Raw genomic sequence first — 6,205 nt, 5'->3', positions numbered from 1 at the left:
TTGAAATACTAGTTGACCCATTGCGCCAAATGGCGCAGAGACCCATTAAAGACATGTTTTCGATGAAAATAGTTTCATTTTGCAAGGACATATTCGATACTCGTAGTAGAAAACCCATGTGTTAAACCATGCTATTTTGAAAATGTGTATCAAAAAGATCATCTAGTAAAGCCATGAGGCACAGTTCCTTTCTAATGGAAGCAAGTAATACAATCTGAGATTGTAATAGTGGAAAGACCATTATCAATATTTTTATTATTTTTATAACTGTAAACAAGGAAACCACTGCCATCTGAATTCAAACATGCACCTGCCATAAAACCAGTATACTGCACAAACAACACTCGCAAATTGTCATAGGCTTTCTGTAACAGGTAACCACTGTAATTTCTTCAGCGATGACAAGAGCTGGTAGAATGATGGTTGTTTGCTTTGATCGCTGCACCCAATAACGTTGAGGTCATAGTTAGTGGGGCAAGGAGCAGAAAAGAAGAGAAAATAAAATTTTGAAAACAGCGACATATTATTTTTAGAAATGATCTGTCATCTTACTTGTCCCAACATGAAGATATTATGCTAGCCACCAGTGGATTGACCTCTTTGGGAATACCTAGTCGTTTGTTCTGGAACCCAACTGCTCCAAAAACTTGCATTGGATTCAGCCCACTCGAAAGTACAGGCAAAGTTGGTAATTCCCATAGGATAACTCACATAGGGGCAGAAGCTCCTGCTCTAACATGCTTACAAAATGAACATAGGATTGTACATAAGATAAGTATCTACAAGATAAGCAACTTGTTGTGTTACCACCTAGACAAAAGCACCTAAGTGGACAGATCAAAACGCTAGACAGTGGCCACATCTAGCACACACGCTTTTCACATAACATTTGAATTTTGGTGCATCCTGGATGAAAGGCTTCTTGGAGACTGAATTCTGGTGGACTCCTGGATCTCCAGTATAGATATTAATCCAGGAAATTATCCTATGGAAAATCAAAAATATAAGAACCATGAGCTGAAGGCATGCTTGTAATTAAAACAACCTACATGTAATCTGCCAGGGAGAATGATACTGCAAAAAAGGTTAAATCTCTTGTACTGAAAACCGTACAAAGGAGTGCCCCCACTGTAATAATCTAAATTTCCTGGGACATATATTTAATAGCTCAATTTTGTTCAAATTTCTGGGAATATTAATCATAAAGCCGAACAGCACATGAAAGAGCAGACCAAATATATCTACCATACGACACCGAAAAAGATATCCATTGGAACTATTTTGTCAACAAAATTGACAACCACAACAACCATGACAATCCTGCACAAAAGGCTTGTATACAGCAGAATACTTTCACTCATAAATTCTGTCCAAAAGCTAAGGTTTATTCTTAGATGCAAATATACTATCAACTCATAAAGCTGAGATATCCCTTTGTACCAGATCACCTAAGTTGGCACTAATATCAACTTTTACTTTGAAATAATCAGAAGATCTTCACACTTTCCTCTGTCCCAATTCTAATAGGTTTACAACCCTGATATATGACATTGACTATTGTCATGTTGCATTTCGAAAGCACAATGGAAAAAGGCACAACAACCACGTGTAGGGCTGCTCCGAGAAACTCCGATGCTTAGTTTTCATCTTGATATTGTAAGGTAGTAGAGACTCCATAGAAACAAACACATCAATGCAAAGCAAAAAGAAGAAAAATGGCTACATAGCAAGCAATGATAATGAAAGAGATTTTCATTTACCACTGACCACCAGAACACTATCGGCTCCATAAAAATGGCTTGGTATTGACTGTTGAATGGCAGAAGAACTGAATATACAAGATTAAGCCATAAGGCACACTTCACACAAAAAAATAGATGGCCACCATGAAGAAGCACGGGCCTAATATGTCTGTAATAACAAAGATGCTACTATTCAATATAAGTAAACTATTCCGTGAGCAAAAGGAAAACATGCATGTAGCTAGAAATCAAAGAATACACATGTAGCTAGAAAGAAAGGAAGCAAACCTCGAGCAGCAAAACAGAGTTACAACAAAATAGAAGATCAACATGCAGTAACATAGGAGATTGCATAACCTGGTAAGTAAACATAAATGAAGTAACTCAGAGCAGGCAAAGAAAACTTCATGCGCCAAGGCATTAAAACATTTTACAGTTCAGTTTGCAAGTTCAAAATTGACACCATGGCGGCGCACAACTATAGAGTAAAAGATGGATTGCAACTGAAATGTCTCTCCTTGTATTTCCTATATTCCACACACCTAAATTAAACCAGCGAGTTAGCATGTAATTATGTACAAAGAAACACCACAAGAACCTAATCAATCATATCCCTTCTTTAATATTTCCTTTCTTTTTTGTAATTCTACTTTTCAACATGGCACAAGGATTTATGCCAATTTAATCTCAAACTAAGATCTAAACTTAGTGTGTGGCATATATGTTAATACCCCCAACCTAAAATCTGAGAAGAGCAAGAACAACAAAACTTAGAAAGTTCCCTTGGTTATTCTAAGTTTTCGTCGAATTGGCAAAATCATTTGTAGGCAACTCAAGTTATACGCCGCGTGCAAGAAGTGAACTTCCTCAGAAACCTCACAAATGTACGACAAGTCAGGTAAGTAACAATATATTGAGGATGAAAAAAATGCTTATCGATACATGAGTTGAGAAACCAATCATATACCTTCAGATTCAATGACGCAATTATCCTCGAAAGATCTTAAGCCTGGAGGGCCCTTCAACTAAACAAAAAACAGCAAGTCTGCATATCAATCAACAACCCAAGAGACAGCTTGTTAGCAAATCCAGCAGTAAACAAAAAAACACGCTACTAATTCTTAATATCATTAACCTGTAAGATTTGTACACGCAAACTCATGTTAGTGATTCTTACACCAAATCAGTATACCACCGCCATAGTACTACACCGTCTAATTACTATATGATTGTCAGACTGAAGAAAATCGTTGCAAACCCCTTTTGCCACTTAATAGATGCGACCTCGTGTTCCTCCGCTTCAGATCAGGAACCTGAGGGAGGAAGAACGGTCGGCGGATGATGGTTATTTCCACTCTTGTTTCAATGTGATCAGGAAGCAAATGCAATCCACTTTCAGAAAACCAAAGTATATATACCTAAAGTATCGGTGTTATAAAAATGTGAGTTACACTCCCCACTTCCATGATCCATAATAAAATAAGAGACTTAGGAAAGGGGATAGCCTTCACAAATAGCCTAGAAAGAGCAAGCAAAACTTGCAGAGTGGAAGGAGAGCTCACCTGGACCCAAGAATCCGTAGGTGGCCAAGCCAGATGTGATAGGGAGCACAAAGGATCTGAAGAAAAGCATACAACTCATTAGGCAATACATTCCTCCCCTACAATCCGTGGCCATGCTGGCCATGCTCGAACCAGAGGTCCACAATGTTGCATCTAGTATCAGCACAACAGTAAGGCAAAGGCATGACTTCGGAACCTAATCCCAAAGCAGCAAAAATAAAATGGCAGTAAGGCGAAGATATGTAAAGATGCAAAGGTTGCATGAACTAGACATGCCAAAATTGACCTTCTCATCTTCGAGTTCCTCCAACAATGCTACTTCCCCATTCGAGGAGCTCTTTGTATCATCCACTCGCCTGCTCATGTTCATGATGCTCACCTCAGCCTACAAATCCATAAAATTTAATTTAAGCCAAGTAAGTATTTTATTAGTAACTCTCACTCTCTGGGACAAATGTGGACCAGCTAAACTAAATATTCTACATCAGGACAGAATCTTGACTGGTTAATAACTATCATAAGCACTCGACCTGTGAACACTCGCTATATGGGACAAATGCAGACCAAACTAAACAGAATATTCTACACGAGAACAGAATCCAGACTAATTAATAACGGCGTAAGCACTGGACCTATGAACACTCGCTCTCTGAGACAAATGCAGAGCAAACTAAACTGGAGAAACATATAAATTTGTTTTTACCTTCATAACAAGTAGCATGACCATAATCACATCCCATGAGAAGCAATAAACCTAGAAATTGCATCAGTTATAAAGACCGCATAGACATGGCATATGTGCAAATAAGACAGGGATATTACCAGCACACTTTGGTTATACTACTTGGTTATGTTCAAATGGTACACAAAACCATATTGGTAGATGAAGAAACGCAATGCAAGATCTTTCAGTCCCCTCTTTTCATCCCTCTCTGAATCCACGCCCCTTCTTTTTCACCCCTCTCTCTGAATCCAGATCCTGGCAATGATCAAGCTTCTAGTCCCCTCTTTTTCATCCCTCTCTCTCTCAAACACACATGACACATTGCAGCAAACATAACACATCAACTACTGTAATTGAAAACTGAAGCTGTGACTCTCTATTATCCAATTTCAGTAACCATAAACTATGTACCTAGCAACAAATATCTCATAAATGCACATACACATGATCACAAATTGTATCATCTAAATGCAAGAACAGAGGTTCAAAACAGGGAGGAAAATCACCTTGATTTTCTTCACCCCTTCAGCTAAATTCTTCTTGTTTTCTTCATCCTCAGATCTGTACACTTCATGTTTATAAAACCCATATATCAGCAAAGTTAAACACGTGTGATGGAGAAAGTAATAGGAAAATAGAGAGGAGTACGTCAGCAAGATTTTTGTGGCAAACTCTCATCTTTCCTCTCTCCTTCTCCCACCTCTCCTTCCTTCTCTCTCCCTCATCTTCCTTCTCTCCTTAAGGACCGGTCCATGGCCCCGTCATCCACGAGTTAACCGCGGCATGGTGGAGCAGCGGGCACCGCGTGACGCGAGAGAAGAGGGAGTCAAGGGCGTAGATCTGGTCGACAGAGTGGCATGCGCGACAAGGCTGACCCGAGGACCTTGCAAGGTGCTGGATCTTGGCAGTGGCAAATCTCCTGGTGCTGCGGCTGGTGATGATGGAGGGGCCGCAAATCCCCTGTTGCGATGGCTGGTGATGAGGGAGGAGGGAGGAGGGAGATGGTGCGACAGTGTGGCGAGGGAGTGAGGAGGAGGGAGGGGTCGGGGGTGTGGCGGCTCGGCACTGGGGGGCTAGGGTTCACGCCCACGCCCAACCACAGGCCCGCACGTCCCCACGATGCGAGCGCGCGCACGCGGCGCGGCAGGAGAGGCTGCCCCGCGCACCCGAAAAACTGGCACCCAGCCAATCGGAGCTAGCCCGAGCCCACATGTCATACCCCGTCCAGGATCTACCATGCGGTGAAAATGGCACAGTGAATTCCCAGCGAGGATCCAACGGCCAGGAGCGAAAAAAAGACTGCGCTGACCAGCATCGAAAGGCCAACGAAGGACGCGATCGGGGGAGCATTCTCCAAGCGAGTTGGCTAGCCTCTGTATAGTTTTAAATTATCTTGGGATGCCTTGGGAATCCCCAAGCTTGAGCTTTTATGGCTCCTTAATTCTTCTCATATCAGGTTTTCCTAAATCTCAAGAACTTCATCCACACAAAACTCAACAAGAACTCGTGAGATTAGTTAGTATAAACCAAAGCAAAAACCTTATCATTCTCTACTGTAGCAAACCACTAAAATTATTATTCAAAATTTCATACTAAATGCCTCTGCATATTTAATACTCCTATCCTCCAATAGAACCATTAAACAAACAAACATATGCAAACAATGCAAACATAATAGCTATATGCCAAAACAGTACAGTCTGTAAAGAATGCAAGAGTATCAATACTTCTTTAAATCCAAAAATTATGAAAATATGCCACACTATAGAAAATTTATCAGAGCTCATTTTTCAAAAAGTTTCAACATTTTATCGCATTCAGACTTTTCTAGGGAATTTTTGCAACAACGGTAAACTTTCTGTTTTCAAACAGCAACATGTATACTTGCAAAATATGCATGAGGAAGGCTACCATTGCCACTTTTATTGAAGTAGAAGATGCAAAAAATTATTCTAAATAGCAGCAAGCAAATCCAAACAAAATAAAATGATGCTCCAAGCAAAACACATATCATGTGACGAATGAAAACATAGCTTCCAATGAGGTTATCGATAATGTTGGAGACGAAAGAGGGGATGCCTTTCGGGGCATCCCCAAGATTAGTTGCCTGGATCATCCTTGAATATTACCTTCGGTTACCTTGGGCATCCCCAAGCTTAGGTTCTTGTTACTCCACA

At 40.5% G+C, this 6,205-nt stretch overlaps 1 long non-coding RNA gene across 5 annotated transcripts; it reads right to left on the bottom strand.

Annotated features, from left to right (window-relative positions):
• Positions 1–260: 260 nt before the first annotated feature.
• Positions 261–5,056, bottom strand: LOC119268085. Of its 5 annotated transcripts, XR_005132880.1 has the most exons (11): positions 4,677–5,056; positions 4,535–4,596; positions 4,008–4,058; positions 3,591–3,689; positions 3,305–3,360; positions 2,878–3,055; positions 2,710–2,787; positions 2,031–2,099; positions 1,761–1,828; positions 553–985; positions 261–439 (listed from the first exon to the last, which is right to left on the bottom strand). It is a non-coding gene; the product is annotated as an uncharacterized LOC119268085 (long non-coding RNA). The 5 variants fall into 5 exon arrangements; XR_005132877.1 differs by having other exon boundaries at positions 553–1,828; XR_005132881.1 differs by lacking the exon at positions 2,878–3,055 and having other exon boundaries at positions 553–1,828; positions 3,305–3,500.
• Positions 5,057–6,205: the final 1,149 nt, after the last annotated feature.

Source organism: Triticum dicoccoides, chromosome 3A (assembly GCF_002162155.2).
Source record: "Triticum dicoccoides isolate Atlit2015 ecotype Zavitan chromosome 3A, WEW_v2.0, whole genome shotgun sequence".
In the NCBI taxonomy this organism is placed as follows: domain Eukaryota; kingdom Viridiplantae; phylum Streptophyta; class Magnoliopsida; order Poales; family Poaceae; genus Triticum; species Triticum dicoccoides.
The sequence above is the reverse complement of the archived record's forward strand: the minus strand, read 5'-3'. Positions and strand labels throughout refer to the sequence as shown.